Source organism: Monodelphis domestica, chromosome 2, assembly GCF_027887165.1.
Source record: "Monodelphis domestica isolate mMonDom1 chromosome 2, mMonDom1.pri, whole genome shotgun sequence".
In the NCBI taxonomy this organism is placed as follows: domain Eukaryota; kingdom Metazoa; phylum Chordata; class Mammalia; order Didelphimorphia; family Didelphidae; genus Monodelphis; species Monodelphis domestica.
This window is the reverse complement of record NC_077228.1, coordinates 60,911,708-60,933,935: the sequence shown is the minus strand read 5'-3', so window position 1 is coordinate 60,933,935 and position 22,228 is coordinate 60,911,708.

Sequence of the window (22,228 nt, the reverse complement as noted above, 5' to 3'; positions counted from 1 at the left end):
AAGGGGGATAATAATAGAACCTACCTCCCAGGATTGTTGTGAGGACAGAATGACACAATATTTGTAAAGTGTTTGCAAAACTTAAAATATTATATAAATGCTACTTATTATTAAAGTTGGTTAAAATAAATATTTATTTTTTCTATTTACAATATAATACATTTTAAAGTTAAGTGACTTTATTGCTGTCATTCAGGGCTTTTCAGTCATGTCTAATTCTTTGTGATCTCATTTGGGTCTTTTTGGGCAAAGTTACTGGAATTATTTGCCTTTTCCTTTTTTTTTAGCTCATCTTTCCAGATTAGGAAACTCAGGCAAACAAAGTTAAGTAATTTGCCCAGGGTCAGGCTAGAAAGTGCCTGAGGTTAGATTTGAAGTCATGTCTACCTAACTTTAGCCTGATGTTTTATCCACTGTACTGCCTAGCTGCCCCATTATGGGGAGTCTTCCTTATATTTCTTTTACATTTAGTGTTTTGTTTTGCTTATGTGATTATAAATTATATTACGAGGGAATTTCTTTCACAGAAAAACACTGCAGAAAAACTACCCAATATCTAAAATGGCCAACGTTCTTTGGCCACCAACATATCCAAGGAGATTATGTATTACAGTGACTATCCAATCCTGGGCCATTTTCCCAACTAACTGCACATCTCCAAAGTCCAGGAGTATTGAAGGATGTATGTTTATTACTTTGACCTCCTGAAGTATCTCTGGTTCAAGGTAAAAATGAGAATAAAGCATTGCCTTATATGTGGGCATATGTGTATAAGCTAAGATGGATATATTTAGGTATGTATCACTGTTGATATGAGCATAGGAGTCTATAATCAGTGTTAGCCTTTTAGAAAGAATCATATTTTAATAATATAATATTGAACATGGTACATTTTTTACTAATGACTTGCAGGGGACCCCAAGTAAGTTTGAAGACTTTCATTTGCTTGGGATACTCATGGAAATATTGTTGCATGAAACATTTTGTAGGAGAATATTGGTCTTTAATTCCAAACCTATAGAAATTCATTGCTGGTAGTGATAAGGAAAATAATAGTAATTGAGCCTAATCTTATAATCTATAGATTAAGAATTGGAACAATAGAGGTCTATGATGGAAAGTTCTAGATAATACTTTGAAGAATGTAGAACTTAGTTGAGCTGAGAATAGTAGTGTACATCTATCTATAATTCTTGCTGTGTGGGAGGCTGAGACTGGTGAATAGCTTGAGTTTAGGAGGTCTGAATTGAATTAGGGATAAAGTTGATTAGATGTTTAATCCAATTGCAACACCAATATGGCAAGTCCCCTCAAATGAACAGCTAACAGACCACTTAAAGGAAGAGTGAACCAGCCCAGTCCATAAATGGAGTAGGACAAAGTTTCTGTGAGACCAGCAGGGTCAAGATTATGAGTACCCTCAGAGAGTATAGCTTGAGTGAGATAAGGGACTTAGTTTCAGAACACCAACGAAACAGAGTTTAGTTGACTTTTCTTTGTTTTTAATAGAAACGAATGGAGAGATTTTTCTTGAGGCAGAAATCAAGCCTGGATGATTATATTGAGCTGGTACAGAATTCTACCAAAAATAGTGTAGTTTTGGTTTAATTGAAATTAAGGTCATGCTGTTACATGATCATCTGGTGTTTTGGATTGAGGAACAGGGTCCAAATTGCTGTCATTTGGCATCTGCTTGTTGTGTTTTTATTGGGAACATTTGAAAACTCAGAATCTGCAGATCTGCAATCTGGACTTTAACCTTTTATATCTATAGGACCATGAATGAATCATTTCAGTTTTCTGGTCCTCTGTTTCCTATCTAGAAAAACGGAACCATGATATCTATATGGCTTAACTCACAGAATTATTGTAAAGAGAGTGAGTGCATTATAAATATTAATTTAGACTGAGATGTGAGATTTCATCAGTATGGAAACTGATTTGTAAATTAAATTTACAACTCTTACAAATTATAATCTGAGAGATGAAGGAGTTAAATGATTTACCTGTGGTCAAACAGCTATAATGTGTCAGAAAGGATTAGAAGGATCTATCTATCCTTGTATCTATGTATCCATCTATCTATCTATCTATCTATCTATCTATCTATCTATCTATCTATCTATGTATCTATCTATGTATCGATGTATCTATCTATGTATCTATGTATCTATCTATGTATCTATCTATGTATCTATCTATGTATCTATCTATGTATCTATCTATCTATCTATCTATCTATCTATCTATCTATCTATCTATCTATCTATCTATCTATCTATCATCTATCTATTTTTCCTGACTACAAGGCTGGCTTCCTATTCATGATGCCATTCTGCTTTTAATTAAACTGCAAAGTCCTATAAAAAGATGTTATTATGATCACCAGCCATTCTTGAAAACTCATTCTTTTGGGCTCTAGGAAAGGATGACATTTGAAGACAGTTAGTGTTTGTTTGGGGCCTGTGCTTGTTCCTTTGTTCTCAGATCAGGGTGTGTTAGTGTAAGGAAAAGTGGAAATTTCTTTTCCTCTGGCCACTGGGATGTGGTGATAGAGGTGGAAGAGAAATGAAAGTTCTTAGTCTTTGACAGGATCTTGGCCTGGAGCAGTCATCACCTCGACCCCAACATTTCACTTCAGTCTTTCCCAAGTATGTCACTTAAAATCTTTAGGGTAGATCTTTTACAATTACTTCAAAAGATGATTGGATAAAGGCCTTCTTTCCTTTATTAGGAGTTTGAGGCTCTAATATTAACCTAAAACAAAAAATATAGTGAATTATAAGCATTCATTGATATTCATGGATCTTGAACAAATGTCTTAATTTCTGTTTGCCTTAGGTTTCAACACTGTAAAATGGGGATAATAATAGTACCTTCCCCTTCCAGGATTGTTTGTGAGGATAAAGTGACACAGTTGTAAAGCATTTGACATAGTTCTTGGCATCTAGATGGTACTATGAAAATGCTAGTTATCACCACCATCACTGTCACCGTCATCACCATCACCATCACCACACTACCACTACCACCACCACCATCATCATCATCATCATCACCATCAACCATCACTATCACCATCACATCACCACACTACCACCACCACCACCACCACCACCATCATCATCATCATCATCACCATCATCATCACCATCACCCATCACCATCACTACACTACCACCACCACTATCACTAGCATCATCATCATCATTATCATCATCACCATCACCATCACCATCTCCACACTACCCCCACCACTACCACCACTACCATCATCATTGTCATCATCATCACCCTCCCATCCCCCCATCATCACCACCTCCACACTCCCCCCATCATCACCACTACCACCACCATCATTATTGTCTCATAATCATATTCTTATGCTCTAAAGCTAGGTTTCCCCTGGAAGCATAAGATTAAAGAAGGTAATATTTTAATTTCATTAATACCTTAGTAAAAATTAGTCAATCAGATCTCTTGCCTCCCAGGGAAGCTCCCTGCATAAGGTGATACAAATAATTAAAGTTTTATAAGGGGAATGAAAGAGGAAGCATGAAGGCACCTAAGGTAAAGATGAAGCCCCATGGGCAGCTAGGTGGTACAGTGGTTAGAATGCTGGGCCTGGATTCAGGAAGATTCACCTGAGTTCAAATCTGACTTCAGACACTTATTAGCTATGTGACCTTCAGCAAGTCATTTAACTCTGTTTGCCTCAGTGTCCTCATGTGTAAAATGGGCTGGGGAAGGAAATGGCAAATTACTCTAGTTTCTTTGCCAAGAAAACTCCAAACGGGGACATGAAGATTCAGACACTAGTAACAAAAAGTAAATGAAAAGTGAAAATAATTCTATCATTTTAATTCACATCCATCAAATTGGCAAAAATGACAAAAGGCAGAAATAGTGTTGGAAAGATTGTGAGAAAACATTACATTAATATATTGCAGGTGGATCTGGGTCTTAGTTCGATCATTCTATAAGGCAATTTGGAATTATCCTAAAAAGGTAACTAAAATACACATATAAAAATACACAATATACCCATTGAATCAGAGATCTCATTCTCCAAGAAAAGAAAATGAAAATGGTCAAAGAAAGTAAGATCAGCCCTTTATTGCCTAAATAACCATAGTAGCAATATTTATGGTAGCAGAAGAATGGAAATAAAATGGTTCAAGATTTCCTGGGAGCTGGTTGAACAAACTAGTTTTTGAATAAATGGAATATTATTGGGTCATGAGAAAGTCAGAGAAAATGGGAAAATCTATATGAATGGATGCAGAGAGAAGTAAGAAGAACCAAGAAAACAATATTCATTGACTCCAGTAATGCAGATAAAAAATAAATCAAAGTGGAATTACTGGATCATTATAATATTCCTTCTTGGCCTCAGAAAACAGATGATGAAATGCTGTCTTCCTTCTTTTCTTTTAGAAATAGGAAACTTTGAGTTTGGAATGTTGCTCATGCAGTCAGAACCTGTTGTGTGATTTGGTTTTGCTTACCTGCTTTTTATTTTTAGGAGGGAAAGCCTCCTGGTCATAAGGGGCAATATTCAGGATGATAGGTAAATCTGAAAATGACTGTAATGTACAAACAACAGACAGTTCGGTGGTCTGATAGACTGAGAACTGAACCTGGAGATGAGATTTGAGTTTGAATTCTGCTTCAGATACTTTTCAGCTTCAGACACTAACTGTGACCCTTGGCAAGGCACAACATCTCTAAGGCTCAGTTTCATTATTGAAAAAAGAGTTTAATAACAGTACCTACCTCACAGGTTGGTTTTGAAAAGCAATAGGATAATTTAAGTAAAGCAATATAGAAATATGAACTCAATACAACTTTTAAAAATGTTTACTTTTTGGTTAAATTAGTTTTAAGTTATTGTCCTTTTGATCTCCTAAAAAATACTAAGCAGTGAATTAGATTTTGTGAAAAGAGCTTCCTTGTTCAGTTAGTACTACAAGAAGCTGTTTTGGGCAAGTTGGGATCTGCAAAGTCTCTTAATGTTAAGCTAGCCTGAAGCCAGGAATACTATATGGAAAGGGGCGGTCTTTGGATTCCAGGTTAAAATCAGGAAAGCTGGAAAACAAAAACTATAACAAATTATACATGATTGGGGAAAGAGTAAAATTAAACTAAAAGCAGCTATTATTAACAATTAAAGAATACTTAAATGATTTAATTTCACTTAAGTATTTGTAATTCTTCAATCATCTTCAACAATCTTAAAAATAACATGCATAATGTTTATTCTCAACTATTCCAATAACTTAATTTTAGGGTTATTATAGACATATATCCCAATGCTGTGCTGACAAATCTTAGTTAAAAATGCCTAAAGGAAGCTGGGATGTTCAGACCTTGAGGTTATAACAACAGTAGTACTGCCTTTTTATTTGTTCTTTTGGCAGTAAAAGTATTTAGGAAGAAAAAAAAAACACCTTCCTGCAGGCTAATCTTGAGAACCTCAAGCTGTAAAAGAGTCCAACCTCTTTCCCTGACACAGAACAGAGCATTTTCATCAAAATCAAAATAGGATTTTGAAAGGATATTTAAAATGTCTTATCACAAAAAATCATATAGATTAATTACCCTGAAAAATCACATTAATGGACTGATGTACATTTGCAGAAAAGATATTAAAAAATCCCAAATAATAACTCCAGATCTCTGGAAGAGGGATATTTAACCAATCAACATTAATCCAATATGTGTGAGTCAGAATTTTGAATAATAAAAATGTATTTGTCTTTTAACTCTCTTTCCCTGGATGTTCTTTTCTCTCTAGGTTTCTATGATACCACATGATCCTGGTCTTCTTACTTGTTTGACCCCTCCTCAATCTCCTTTACTGAATTTTCATCCATTAAATGGGTGTCCCACATGACTCTTCTGGACTTGTCTGGGTTAAAGTATCACCTTCTTCATGAAGACCTTCCCATCCTTCTTAATCTTTGTGCCTTTTCTTTGAGATTATCTCCATTCTATACTATGTATGTTTTGCATATTCTCTCCCTATTAGATTACTAACTTTTCTGTTTTTCCTTCCTTGCTTCCTTCCTTGCTTCCTTCCTTGCTTCCTTCCTTGCTTCCTTCCTTGCTTCCTTCCTTCCTTCCTTGCTTCCTTCCTTCCTTCCTTCCTTCCTTCCTTCCTTCCTTCCTTCCTTCCTTCCTTCCTTCCTTCCTTCCTTCCTTCCTTCCTTCCTTCCTTCCTTCTTTCTCTGTAGTTCCAGTCTATGAACATCTCTATATATATAATTCTTATTCTGTTGTTCTTTCCATATTTCCTTAAATTCCTAAAATATTTTAGATTTTCACGGTATCATAATAATCCATTACCTTTATGTACTGTAAACCTCAAAATTTCTCAGACTTATGAATGTTAGGGGTTTCCCCCATTGGGGAATCTTCTACTTAAAAAAATTCCCTAGCAGATGGTGAGAACTCTACTTGAGTGTGGGGGCTCCTAGCTATGGGAGTGTCCCTGCTCCACCCTACTTAAGACTGCTTTAGGACAGAAAATGGCTTGCTAAACAATGAAAGTACTTTGATCCATGGTTATGGAAGGGACAGGAAGTTCTTTGAATCATGACTGTTTTAGAATTGATACAATGGGATACTAAGTACCTAAAAAGGTGGGGCAACTTGTAAACTACTTAAACCTAAAAGGGTGATAACTTATTCAGAGTTTTTTTCTTAATGAAATTTGTCAACACAGCAGCATTTTTTCCTGACTTACTAAAGAGATTAAAACTACTCAGCTGTGAATTCAAAATGGGCGGTCCTTTAGAAACATCTACAGTGATTGGTAGATGTAAGGACTTAGGGGAGGTGACAGAGGAGATTTTGCCCTTAAAAATAAGAGCTCAGAGAAGAGCAGGGATCTCAATTTCTGACTCTCATTCTGAAGGAGAGTTCCTTGAGGAGCTCCTCTGAGGGGCTCTGTCCCTCTGGGGTAGGAGCTCTGGAGGCTCTTGAGAGAGGCCCTTTGAAACAATTTCTGGCTGGAAGACTCTTTGAGGAAGGACGCTGGCCTGGTGTTACTAGAATCCTTGTTTAGTCAGACCTTGTGGTGAGTGTTAAAAAACTGACTGATTTCTCTTTTAAGACTCAGGTCTAGGCCATATTGGCTTGAGGCCCTGCATACTTATTCCTTTCTTACTCTCTCTCTCTCTCTTTCTTTGATTACTCATTGTATTGTTAATTAAAATCTCTATAAAACCCATGACTTGGGTATTTGAATAATTGGGAATATTTCCCTGGCGACCACCTTATATTTGATTTTAAAACCCAAGACACTGTAGTGAAACATATTTCTGCTGTCAAATTTACTCACCTTCTCTTATATCTATCACAATTTATATCTTCCACTATTTTAATCACTACAGTTTAAGACCTCAACCATTTTAAATCTCACAGTACTATAATTTATTCACTGTACAATTGTTAGGCAAATTGGCTGCCACACAGAAGAGGGAAGATCCTTATTCTATTTGGCCCCAGAAAGCAGAAATGGGACCAGTTGATGAAAGTTGTATAGAGGCAGATGCCCCCAAAGCATTTGTATGGCACGTTAAGGTTTGTGAAGTGCTTTACAAATATTATTTTATCTTTACAACCAACCTGAAAGAGAAGTGCTATTATTATCTCATTTTATAGATGAGGAAACAAGCAAGCAGAGGTTAAACAAATTGCCAAGGGTTACACAACTGATAAGTGTCTGAGGCAGGATTCAAATTCACATCACTCTGATTTATGAGAAGTCCTAGAAATCAAAGGTGGTCTTTGTAAATTCAGAGAATGAGGGATGGGTCTTGGAACATAGGATAACAAGATGAAAGCATATTTAGAGCTAGAAGGGGTTTTAGGATTCATTTACAGATGAAGAAACTGAAGTAGAGAGAAATTTAAGTGATTTGCTCAGGGTCACATTGCAGGTAAATATCTGAGTAGAATTTCAACCAAAGACTTCCTGACAATAATCCCAGTGTTTTATCTATCATGCTACCTGCCTCACAACTAACCAAACAATCAACAAAGCTTGGGTTGAGGGAGGTTGAGGCATGCACAGCACCCTACAGTTAGTAGGAATCTAGGATGATACTTAAACTCAAGTATTGCTGCCTTAAGGTTCAGTACTCTATTTGCTACACTATTAGAGAAAAAGTATTAATTAAAAGTTAGGACTCAATTAAAATGTTTAAGCAAACTGTTGATGCTACAAAATAGGAAATGGATAGAAGAAGAGATGTATAAGCTACCATGCTTACCTAAGGAAGGGTAATAAATGTAGATCAATTGCCATGACAAGGAGAACAAAAGAGGTTAGGATGTGATTCAGCCCTGCAAATAAGTGATCTGTTTGTGAAGGAGAGAAATATGGAAGCCAAAGATAATATCATTTTAGAATCGAATCTTATTTATGTAATTTTACATGGAAGGTGAGAAAATTATGAGGACCATTGCCTCATAAAACTGAAAAAAGTAGTGGATGGAAAAATGAATTTTTCAGAAAATTGAGTAAAAGATCAAATTCAAGGTAGGTCATCCTGAGAACAGTTAAGTATAAAACTGAGAAGAAGGACAACAAATAGATGAAAAATGAAACATAATTTCCCTAACAAGAAATTTTCTCCAATCAATACAAGTAAATCCATAACATTTAAACTTTAATATCACAGTCTCTGGGTATATCACAGGCTTGGAGAACAAATTATAGATCTTATCCATGTCTAAAACATCAATTTTAACTATACCAATAATTTAAATAAGCAGCTTATATGCTTATTTTTCTATCTTTATGCAATTTTTATTTGAATAATATACAAATGTTTTAGAGACCTCCATGATGAAATCATGAAAAGGAAAGGAACATGTTCTTGCAAATTATATCCTATAGCAGGCCATCCCCTTTGAGAAACAGAAAACCTACAACTTCATAGTGCTTGTCATTTATTGACTATTACAAATTAATTTGGCATAATAAAATACTGCCTTTGATAATTTTTAAGTCTCCCATGCAAATGATAAAGTTATATAAGAATCTATACGGTATGGCTACAAACAAAGGCATGTTACTTTCTTAAGTACAGTTGTAGTAGTAGTAGTAGTAGTAGTAGTAGTAGTAGTAGTAGTAGTAGTAGTAGTAGTAGTAGTCTCTCGGTGATCGAGAATGACTATTGTCTTTGTGCAGTTTCATCTACGGTGTACCCTCATATGGCTTTGGAGTCCAAAGACTGAGGCGCACAGTTTGTGGCACATGGGGCCTGGGACGCCAGTTGTTACGGGAGGTGCGGTTGTGGCCTGGTGTCGGCGTTCACACGCAGCGGCAAGACGTCGACGTCGCTCATCTTCAAAGGTGGTGGTGGCATGGTGAATGTGGGTTTGCCAGATGCTTCTGTCAGAGGCAGCGAGTTCTAGTTGCTTTGGTGTGATGCCAGCCCACTTCAAGTTGGACTTTAGCTGGTCCTTGAATCTTTTCTTTGGTCAGCCTTGTTTCCTGAGTCCAGCTGACAGTTCACCCTAGAATACCTGTCTTGGTATTCGCTGTGGGTCCATGCGGATGACGTGTCCAGACCATCGTAGCTGGGTTTGGAGGACCATGACTTCGATGCTGGTGGAGTTGGCTCTGTCGAGGACTTCCTGGTTGGTGATTTGGTCCTGCCATCGGATCCTCATGACTGACCGGAGGGAGCGTTGGTGGAATTGCTCCAGCTGCTTCATGTGCTTCCGGGACAGTGTCCATGTCTCACAACCATACAGGAGCAAGCTGAGGATCACTGCGTTGTACACTTTGAGCTTCGTCGCAGTGCTTACACCGCTGTGTTGGAGGACCTTGGAGCGCAGCCGCCCGAGTGCCTGGCTGGCCTTTTGGATCCTGGCATTAATCTCGTGGTCTAGGGACCCGTCGTTGGCGATGGTGCTGCCCAGGTACTTGAAAGTGTTGATGTTAGAAAGCTGCGTGCCATCGATAGTTATGCACAGCTGGTTAGTTGGCCTCCCTGGTGCAGGTTGGAACAGCACCTCTGTTTTGCTGAGGCTGATAGTCAGGCCAAACAGTTTTGTTGTGGTGGAGAACCTGTCCACAATGGTTTGGAGATGATTTTCTTGGTGGGCCATGAGAGCACAGTCATCTGCAAAGAGAGCTTCCAGGATGAGTCTCTCTGTAGTCTTTGTTTTTGCAGTCAGGCGGCGAAGGTCAAATAGTGAGCCATCCAGTTGGTATTTGATGTAGACGCCCAGGTCTAGATCCATCACAGCATGTCGTAATACTTGGGTGAAAAATAGGTTGAATAGTACCGGAGTGAGGACACAGCCTTGTTTCACGCCATTGGAGATGTTGAAGTAGCCAGAAGTCTCTCCACCAGATAGGACTTCCCCTGTCATGTCGACATGAAAGAGCTGGATCAGTTTGACAAATTTTGCTGGGTAACCGAGCTTGCTGAGGATCACCCACAATGCGTCCCTGTTCACTGTGTCGAACACCTTTGTCAGGTCTATGAAGACAATGTAGAGACTCAGGTTCTGCTCAAGGCATTTTTCCTGCATTTGCCTCACTGTGAAGACCATGTCGATAGTGCTGCGATCTGGTCGGAAGCCACATTGTGATTCAGGCAGGTTCTGCTCTGAAACAGATGACAGGAGTCTGTTGAGTATAACACGGGTGAGGATCTTTCCGGCAGTGGAGAGTAGTGAGATGCCTCTGTAGTTGTCACAGGCTGCTCGTGAGCCTTTGTTCTTGTATAGAGCTACGATGGAGGCATCTCTGAGTTCTGGGGGCATGTCTTCCTCTTCCCATATGCTGGTCAGCACTATGTGAAATGCCTGGAGCGCCTTTCCATTTAAGGCCTTGTACACCTCGATTGGGATCCCGTCTTTACCGGGTGCCTTGCCTGCACTCATTTGTTTAATGGCTTTTTGGACTTCCTCTATTGAAGGAGGGATGTCAAGTTGTTCAATGGAGTGGCTTTGGGGGATCTGGTCAAGGGCACTTTGGTCGACTGAAGAGGGTTGGTTGAGAAGCTGACTGAAGTGTTCTTTCCACCTGTTGCTGATGCCATCGAGCAGTTCTACTCTGACCTGCGTGCTGTCCTGCACTCAGTGCCCACAAATGACAAGCTGATACTACTGGGAGACTTCAACGCCCGCGTTGGCCAGGACCATGAAAGATGGAAAGGAGTGCTCGGCAAACATGGCGTGGGCAAAATGAACAACAACAGCCTACTGCTACTCAGCAAATGCTCAGAGTTCGAACTCACCATCACGAACACTGTGTTCAGAATGGCGAACAAATATAAAACAATGTGGATGCACCCAGGATCAAAACAGTGGCATCTCATTGACTACATCATTGTAAGCCGGCGAGACATCCAGGATGTAAAGATCACCAGAGCCATGAGAGGAGCTGAATGCTGGACAGACCACCAATTGATTAGAGTGACTCTTCAAATGCGCATTGTGCCTCGCCATCCAAAATGCTCCCAGACAGTTTGCGCATTTTACAATGTGAGTTGTCTTAGAGATCCATCTTATTTGCAAACATTCCAGTCCTGCCTGGACAACAAGCTGTCTGCCAAGGGACCACTCACTGGAAGCTCAACCGAGAAATGGAACCAGTTCAGAGATGCAGTGAAGGAAACATCAAAGGCAGTCCTAGGCCCAAAACAACACAACCACCAGGACTGGTTCGACGAGAACAACACTGCTATTGAAGACCTATTGAGCAAGAAGAACAAAGCCTTTATGGAGTGGCAAAATAACCCAAACTCTGCTCCTAAAAAGGACAGATTCAAGTCTCTCCAAGCCATGGCGCAGCGTGAGATCAGGAAGATGCAAGACCGATGGTGGGAAAAAAAGGCAGAAGAAATCCAGCGGTTTGCTGATATGAAAAACTACAAACAATTTTTCAGTGCCCTCAAGACTGTCTATGGGCCATTAAAACCCACCACCACTCCCTTGCTATCCTCTGATGGTGACACTCTCATAAAAGTACAGTTATAGATTTTAAGTAATGAGTAGAGAAGACGTGGGATCAAATCCTATTCAGATATTTATTAGCAAGTTGACCCTGAGAAAATCACTTAAATTTCCCTATACTTCAGTAAGTCCATTTGATCCTGAAAACAACTCTATGTGGTAGTTATTGCTATCACATTCATTTTTACAGTTGAAGAAACTGAGGCAGACAGAGGTTAATTAACTTATTCTTGGTCACAAAGTTAGTGTTTGAGGCTGGATCTGAACTGAAGTTTTGCTGAATCCAAGCCCAGTGTTCTCTCCATTGTGGTTTCTAGTGTTACTTAGGTTAATTGTCTTGGATTTCAATTTGATCTCTGATCTTCAGGATATTTATTTTGGTATAATTTTGGAGTTATGATTGTTGATTTAAAAAACCTGAATGCTTATTTCTCATGCATTACCATTTACTAAAGGGTGGAATATTTTTGAATGGAAGATGAGGGGGAAACCCTGTAAAGCACAGACTGGTAGAAACCATTGGTAGTGGGACAACCCATCAATAAATCGAATAGCCTTTACCTACTTGCAGTTTCTTCTTCATGCAACCCAAAATATGTCACCAGGATTACATAACAAGGATTGTTGAATGAAGCCTAGAGAATGTACAATGCAGCTTGGATAGCAAAGCTCTTTGTTAATTCTTTTTTTTCTTGAGGATTTCTTCAAAATAATTTATTTCCCTTCTTTTATTGTTCTTCTTTTACTTAACCTAGTGCATTTCTTCCTCTTTTTAGGTGGCAAGGAGGAAGAAGGGTTAGATTCAATTAGCCATCATGAGAGAAGTGTCTGTTACATACAATTAAAATATTCAGAAATAAATTATTTAAGCTTTAATCTCTAGGCTTTAAGCTTGCCTTGCTAGTTAGAAACTTTGGTTAGAAAACATTGCCTTTCTCAATTTCCCCCCCTTGCATTTTGGCTCATCTTTTTTTCTCCACTATATCATTAGCCATTAACTGATACTTTATTCAAATGAATCTGTCAAGCTGTCTAGGAGGATTTCATAGGATTATGGTTGCATAAACTTATAGATAGGAGACAACTTCTCATTCATAGAGAACATTGATTGATTTCAGTCAAACATGAACATAATAAATGGATAGGATAATTTGGTGATCAAGTAGATAGTTGTCTATGGATCATAGAAATACTCTGTCAAATTGTCAAAACACTTGAAACAATTCCATGGAGACACTGAATATACTAAATTGGAATAGCATCAATGTGTTAAAGCTTAAAATATATCATTCTTAGAAAGAATTTGTCTTAACGGTAATTCTCCACAAATGGAAGCACCTCCCTCTTGTAGTTTGCTTAGGAATGTTGCCTTAACTGTTAACTCTGCTCAAAGTTCACCTTCACCATGTACCCTTCTCTAAGTAAGTAGAATTTTTATCCCCAGCATGCCATGATTGTTTTTTTGTTGTTTTCTGTTTTGTATATGCTATATAGTTTCCCCTGTGTATTTAGTCCTGCCTATAAAATCAATAACCTGCCCCCCCACCCTGTTAGTGCCAGAATAGGGTCTGTAAAATAGAAGAAATAGCTCTTAAGAAATGTTCATTGATTATTTTTGATGAGTTCCACTTAGTACTTCTCTACTAAATTGAAGTCCCAAAGATATAATCCAAGATGAACTCAATTCTACCTTCAGATATATGCAATTTTATGTATAAAATCAGTCAATTAGCATTCATTGCTTTACTATAGATGCTCTACTGAGGTACTATAGGCTCTTCATGGCACCTACTATGTGTCAGAGCTAAAAGAACTGGTTCATATGAATCCTGAGCTCCAGCAGTAATATCTGAAAGGTAATGGAGAATGGGAGAACATCTTGAATTTCAAAATGGGGCAGTACTGGAGTCCTCAAGTTATAAGCCTGTGAGTTTAATTTTAATTTCTGACAAAAACAGTCCTAGAATGTATTATTAAAGAGCTGTGAGTGAACACCCAGAAAAGGAAGTGGTGATAACATATTGATCTCATTTCTTTTTTTCCCCCCATAAGGTTACTGATTTGGTAGAGAAGAGAAGGAGAAAAAGCAGGAGGAGCAGTAGAAAAAGAAGAACAAGACTTACAGAGTATAGATGACTTTTTCAAGGAATTTGCTCAAGAAAGGGAGGAGCAGAAATAACAGGATCAAGTGGGAATTTTTTAAAGTATTAGGAAGAAGCAAGAATGCTCCCTATCACCACTTTTATTTAATATTGTACTAGAAATGCTAGCTTTAGCAATTTGAGAAGAAAAATAAATTGAAGGAATTAAAGTATGCAATAAGGAAACTAAACTATCATTCTTTGTGGCTGATATGATGGCATACTTAGAGAACTCTAGAAAATCAACTAAAAACTAGTTGAAATAATGAATAACTTTAGCAAAATTGCAGTTTACAAAATAAACCCACAGAAGTCATCAGCATTTCTATATATTTTCAACAAATCTCACCAGTAAGAGTTAGAGAAACTACATTTAAAATCACTCTAGACAATATAAAATACCTGGAAATCTATTTGCCAAGACAAATGAAGGAATTATATGAACACAATTACAAAACACTATGTAAGATATTGTACAATGGAGGAAGGGAGCAGAGTGGGATGTGTCGATAACAAGGGCAGGTATGTTTGTATTGGCATCAACCCCACAATCTTTAAGCGAGTATGATGTAAGCAAATTTCTCATCTTCTGCTCAGTTGATTGCATACCTTTTGGGGTCAGGGCATGGCCTCTGCTTTGAAGTCCAATAGTCTGGTCAGGATTTTAATTATATTAGAAGTAATAACTTTAAAGCCTCCCTCTTCTTCCCCATCTCTATGCATTTGGGTTAATTTTTCCTTAAAAGGTATTGAAACAAACTTCTTGGTCATAAATGCAACAAGATGGCAGACTAGATATTTTCTCCAATACCCATATCCTCTCAAATCTCTCCAAAATAGAAATTGAGCACCAAAGATAAAAGCAATTTCAGCTATTTCCATAGTCTAGGTTCCATTAATATCCAACCATGAGGGGAGTTATAAACTGATCCAACTATTCTGGAGGGCAATTTGGAATTATTCCCAAAGGATTATAAAAGAATGTATACCCTTTGATCCAGTAAAATCACTACTAGGTCTGTATTCTAAAGATATAAAAAACTGGAAAAGGACCTATTTGTACAAAAATATTTGTAGCTGCTCTTTTTGTGGTGGTAAAGAATTGGAAACTAAAGGAATGTCCCTCAATTGAGGAATGGCTGAACAAATTGTGGTATATGGAATATGTATGGTGATGGAATACTATTGTGCTATAAGGAATAATGAACAGGATGCTCTCAGAGCTGGAAAGACTTTCATGGACTGATGCAGAATGAAATAAGCAGAACCTGGAAAACATTATACATAGTAACAGTAATATTGTTGAATGATCAAAAGACTTTGCTACTAATAGCAATATAATGATCCAGAACAATTCTGAGGGACTTATGACAAAGAATCCTATCCATCTCAAGAGAAAAAACTGTTGGAATAAGAATGCAGGGGGAAGCATATAATTTATCACTTGTCTATTTGGGTATATGTTTCAGGGTTTTGATTCTATAACATTATTCACTTACAAAAATGAATAATATAAAAACATGTTTTGTGTGATAATACATGTATTACCCAGGTGGAATTGCTTGCCAGCTCCAGGAGGGGGGAGAGAAGAAAGTAGGAAGACAATTTGAATTATATAACTTCAGGAAACTTATGGAAATTTGATATTAAAATAAAAATAAAAAAATATTAGGAAGACAGGCATATTTGTAGATAGCAGGGAAGTAGCCAATAGATAGGTTGAGAATGAAGCTGAAAGGGAAAGAGGGATGGAGAGAGAGTGAGAAAGAGAGAGAGACAGACAGAGAGACAAAGATAGAGGCTGGAGAGAATGAGAGAAGAGATGATTTGCTGGAGAACACAGGGTGAGCTGGGACTCTAAATGCATGTAGAAGGCATTGCCTTGGCAAAGAGAAGTGACATCTCTTCCTGACAGTCAAGGGGAAAAGATGAGAAGAGGAAGAAAAATGAGTGAGTGATATAAGGAAGAAGAGAAGAGAGCTTCAATTTTTTTGGTGAAGTATGAGGCCAGATCCTCAATTGAGTGGATGGTAGTAGGGAAGAAATATGCTGGTAGGCTTGAGAAAGGATAGAAAGTTTTGGAAGATTTGGAGGAGTGAGTGGGACACTGAATCAAGTAGGGAGGTGGAAAGGATTGTCCTGCTTTGGGGAGAGTTTATTTGAGATTATATAACATAAATTAGTAGTTGACCCAATTAGAATGGTCTTATAACTTTCTCTAGCTCTATTCAGCAGAATGTGGATATAAATGAAAGATGTTAGTGGAGGGATTAATTCAAGGTTGCAGTTTAGGTTTAAAGACAAGGGATTCAGGACATGTGATACGGTAGAGCTGAATTAATTTACTAAGGGGTCAAAATAGCAAAGGGAAGAGAGAGAAGACAGTGCATGGTGGTTGGACTGGGGAGAAACTGAGGAATGGAGGGTGTAGACTTCATTCACAGTGATGACCAAGGACCGGATCAGTGATAATAAGGCAGAGAGAAGGATGGAATGATAAAAGATTATGATGAGATGAAGAAATTCTAAAGTTTGTGAACATGTGACCCTTGTAGGTGATAGCAACATTAAAGGTATAACCAATCTCTATGTTGCTAAGTAGAATGTAGGAATAGGTCTTGGGAAATGAGTAATTAGAATTGGGATGTGAAAGTATTTGAGGTATTATCCATATGAATATTATCAATATGAAGCCTTCCAGTACGAGAGAAGGAGTTGTGGTGGAGGGAAAGACTGTGCTCTAGGCACTGACTTGGTTGAAAGTCATAAAGATCCATACATAATATCTAGGGAGAGCAGATTGTTAAATTTTCAGCAATAGCATTTACACCTTAGAAACTGTCAAATGCTACAACTCTGGCCTTAATTTATTGCTTTCTTAATTGTCTAGATTTAAGAAAGACACAGAGGAGACACATTTGAGGAGAGGAGTGAGAACAAGGGAGTAGGTGGGTGGAGACAGGGAACTTGGTTTATACTTCAGCAGCTGAGTATTTAGAACCATTAGGATGTGATAAGAACATGAAGCAAATGAGAGAAAATTAACTTTTGAGAAATGGGTCTAGGCATAGTATTTGTGGCTAGAGGGAAACTCCTTGAGGGAAACAGACCTCTTTTGAGGCATAACCAACCCCTAGACAGATGGCGATATTATATCCTGTGAGTCCTTGGAAAACACTCTACAGAAGACAGGAGCCAGTTGAGGTGTGGCAGAGGGGAATTCATTCAGGGAAGTAGGCATAGAAGGGAAGTCTGTTTATGGAATGGCTTCTATTTAGGGCACTGCAGATGTCCCCAGGTCTCTTGTTCCAGATTACCCATTCCTTTCCTTGTGCTCCCAGGAATGCTTGATCCATAATGAACAAATTGGTTTTCATATTAAGGTTTTTCCTTTCTTATTCTCTCCATTTTCTGCTACTGGCTGAGAATTGACTCCAGGGATCGGTTGGTGGATGTTTAACAATGGGTTTCGTCTCCTCACTAAAAATGTACAGAAGACATACTATGCACTTTAATCTTCATTATTAATACTTTCCCATTACTTCTTAGGTCAAGAAATCAATAAAATAATAAATCAAGTCCAGATTTTTAGAATTTGCTGAGTTCTTCCATCAGGGAAATTGAAGGTCCCAGAATGAAGATGCCTGGAAATAGGTGAGTCTGGATGGGTTTGACACAGGGCTTCTTAGGAAGTCCCTGGAGTTAAGAGGCAGGGAGTTGGGTAGCTTGAATCTTTAACCTGTTGGGATAGCAATAAAAAGATGGGAGACATGACACCAAGATATTAGGCTGACACCAGGTTAATAGTAGCTATTTAATAAGTACTAATTGGTTTCTTGGTTGCTTTTGTTTCCCCTTACTCCCCATTAGCTGGAAGACAAAGGTGTTCCAAGCAGAGGAGTGAATATATGAGAACTCCTGGACCTTAATCTCCACATCAACCATTGAGTCAACATGGAGCCGTAGGCAAGCCAACTCACCAAATCTGTTCCATTGTCTCTAAGATGAATGGATATTAATACTTCCTGACATTTGAGAAAGATTGTATGGTGTGATTATTTGATGTTCCTGGATTTCCATATAAATCTGAGTCTTATTCCTTTGAAATAGACTCTTTTGGCAGATTCAGAGAAATCAAAAGCCAGAAACCAAACCCCACAAAAGCTTTTAGATGAGATTGATACTCAACATTTGCATTATGCCTTGGGGATAGTATTCAATCCTGTGCCCAGTCACTGACAGATACTGTGTTGCTTCTTCATGTATACGAGTTAGGTATCACAAAACATCCTAATAATAGTTAGGACCTTCTGTGGAACTTTCTAGGGATAACAAGGGACCCTGGATAGTAAAGCTCTGACATGATCCCTCTTCTCTTGTCTCTCTTTACTATCTTGTTAAGAGATCTTATCAGTTCCTCCTGGGTTAAACTAACTTCTCTATATGCTGATGGCTCTCAGATCTATATATTCAGCATTAGTCTCTGTGCTGAGCTACAGTCCCATGTCACCAACTGTCTACTGCACAAATCAAGTCAAATATCCTATGAACACCTCAAACTCAACAAATCTAAAAAAGAGCTCATTCTGCCCCATCTCAAACCTCTGAACCTCAACTTTTCTATTGTTGTTGAGGGCAACCCTTTCATGGTCACCCAGGCTCGTATCCTTGGAATCAACCTCAAATCCTCTAATTTAATGTCAAATCTTGTAATTTTTACCTTCACAGCATCTCCTATGTATCCTTTCTTCTTTACTCACACTACCATCACCTTTGTAGATGCTACTATCACCACTCACTGCATTATTGCAATAGTTTTCTAATTAATTTCTGTGCTTTCAGTGTCATCTCCTCACTCCAATTTACCCTCTACTTAGTTGTCAAAATGATTTTCTTAAACTTCCTTCCTTCCTTCCTTCCTTCCTTCCTTCCTTCCTTCCTTCCTTCCTTCCTTCCTTCCTTCCTTCCTTCCTTCCTTCCTTCCTTCCTTCCTTCCTTCCTTCCTTCCTTCCTTCCTTCCTTCCTTCCTTCCTTCCTTCCTTCCTTCCTTCCTTCCTTCCTTCCTTCCTTCCTTCCTTCCTTCCTTCCTCCCTCCCTCCCTCCCTCCCTTCCTTCCTTCCTTCCTTCCTTCCTTCCTTCCTTCCTTCCTTCCTTCCTTCCTTCCTTATTTCTTTCTGCTGACTGGACTGACACAGGGTGAGTAAAAGCTGACTTTTATCTGCTGATTTTTCTGAAGAGACTTCCCCAGGTCTTGGGCTACAAGGGTGGAGGCTTATCTGGTTGAGGACTAAACTCCCCTGTCTAGTTTTTGAGCCATGGGCTAGAGATAAATTACTTAGTGCTGAGGCTAGATTTCTTACCTTATCCTCTTTCTTATTTCTTGCTTCACTCTTTCTACATTTTGCAATGGAATTTTAAATAAAATCTCTTTGGAATTAATTAAATTCCTGGTAACAACACTCTTAAAATAGAAAATCCAACCTTTTAAAAAATAAAGCCCTTTCCCCCCTTATATATTTAAGGCAGAAAAGTGATAAGGGCCAGGCAACTGAGGTTAAATGACTTTCCCAAGACCACACAGCTAGAAAATGTCTAAGCTCAGTTTTGAACCCAGTTTTGAACCCCAATCTCCAGGCCTGACTCTCTATCCATTGAGCCATGTAACTGACCCTAATTGCATTTCTTTTGGATAGTATTTATCTCATAAATATATAATTACTTGTATATTGTCTCCTCCATTAGATTTTGAGCTCCTTGATGGTAGATTTTGTCTTTGAATTTCCAATACTCATCATAGTTCCTGGCACATGTTAAGGACTTAATGAATGTTTATTGACTGACTGACTTCATTCTTGAGGTTTCCAGATGGACGCTAACATTTTTCCCTTTCTTATTGCTATTCACAGGGCACACTCAATGCTCTGAGCTCTTGCTCTCCATGGGTGTTGGTAATTTTCTTTTCAAAACACCTGGAAGGGTGCAAAAGTCTGAGACTTCTACATGAGCTGTAACAATAAGAGCCTCTTAACTTATCAGATTGTCCTATTGCCAATTTTGATTTTTTCTAGGTAGATAATGTAAACTATTCTTTCCTCATTTTCCAATAACATAAAATATACTCATGGTCATGTTTTAATACCACAATGATAATCTTTATGTACTTCCTTACTGTTATAGAGCACTTCCCTGACACACATGTAAAGCCATATTTTCATATACATCTTTTCAGAAGCATCTTCAATGTTAAGAGGAAGAAAAGAAGTCCTCTGGTCCCTTGGGCGGACCACCTATAACGAATATGTGAGAGGACATGGGCAAGAGTTGTGCAAGATGGGCAGGCAGGGTCTGGCTGTAGCTGTCTTTGGAGGCAACCATTAAACCTATAAAGTTGCAGACTCATTTAAGTGTAGATGAACATGTCAATGCCCAGAGAGAATGATGGAATTTTTGAGTTGGAAGGGAAATGAATAATAACCATAAGTAGTCTGGTCTTTTATATTCATTTTACAGATGGGGCCCAGAAGTTTGCTTTAGATCATGTAGATGATAAAATGGTGAATTAGAACTTGAACTCAAATCTTCTGTTTCTCAGTATCATGTTCCGCCATTATATCATGTTGCTTACTTTGACATTTTTTATAATTTTTCTTTGCAAACGAGTTTACCCCATCATCCGTTTCTTCTACTTTATTCAAAGGGACAAAGAGTTACTTTTATTGCTAAGTATTGGGAGGTATGGGATTATGTGGTGAGTCCAGTTCCATTAAAGGTAAAGGGGGTGGGAAGCTAATGGTTGAAAAAAGAATAACTTCCTTTTTATTTTGCCATTTTAATAATCTTTCATTTCATCCAGGTCTGTAAAAGCAGCCTTGGATTGGTCCAACTGCCTGCTTTGTCTGAAGGCTGGGACCATACTAGTTAAAATTTGTTTTTCTTCCAGTGCCTAGAAAAATGCTGTGTATAAACAGCACTCAAAATGGTTTGGTAGAAGGAGTGGACTTGGAGTCAGGAAAGACCTGGGTTTGAATCTAGTAGCCTCTAGCATTTACTAGAAATGAGAGCTTCAGTTTTCCCATCTATAAAATGGAGTTAAGAATACCTGTAGTACCTACCCAACATGGTTATTGTGGTGAATCAGAGTAGAGAATGTGTAGTATGTCTTAAGTTTTAGTGTAGCTTTAAACCCTTAATAGATTAAATTTAAGCTATTAATCAGTATTTAAATTTTAAGATGTACTCATTATTGTACCTTTAACTTAGGTTGATTCTGATCTTTCTATAGACTTTTAAAATATTAATTTTATGGATAAACTAAGAATATAAAGAATGAAGATAATCAATACTGAATCTTTGAAAAATTAAGTGATGCTTTTTTTCCTTTTTAACAATTGCTATCAAAGTGCTCATCTTAGTATATGAACTGACTCATTGAGAAAAAAAAAAACTGGAGTTAGGGGATCATAGCTTTAGAACTAGAAGGTTCTTTAGAAACTATGGAGTCTAATCCCCTCATTTTACATTTGAGGCAACTGAGGCACAGAAAAGTTAAGTGACTTGGCCAGTATCACATTACTAATATATGCCTGATGAGGGATTTAAACCCACATCTTCCTGACTTAAAAAGTCCAGTGTTCTTTTCACTACAGGACCACCTAGCTTCTTTTCAAGAGGAAATAGGTGGGGCAGCTAGGTGGTTCAGTGTATTGATAGCCAGACTTGGAGGTGGGAAGTCCTGGGTTCAAATCTAGTCTCAGACATTTCTTAGCTGTATGATTTTGGGTAAGTTGCCTAGCTCTTATTGTTCTTCTTCCTTGGAACCAATACACAGTACTGATTCTAAAACAGAAGGAAAGTGTTTACCAAATAAAGAGGCAGCGTGGTAGGGGTAAAAAGGGGCTTTAGGTTTGGCAGTGGCAAAATTGCCATGAGGATCAAATGAAAAGAATGTATATATGTGTGTATCTATCATTTCTATCTCTATCCATCCATTTGTCCACCTGTCTTTCTATCTCTCTATCATCTGTCCATCCATCTATCTTCCTTTATCCATCTATCCATCTCTCATCATCCATCTATCTATCTATCTATCTATCTATCTATCT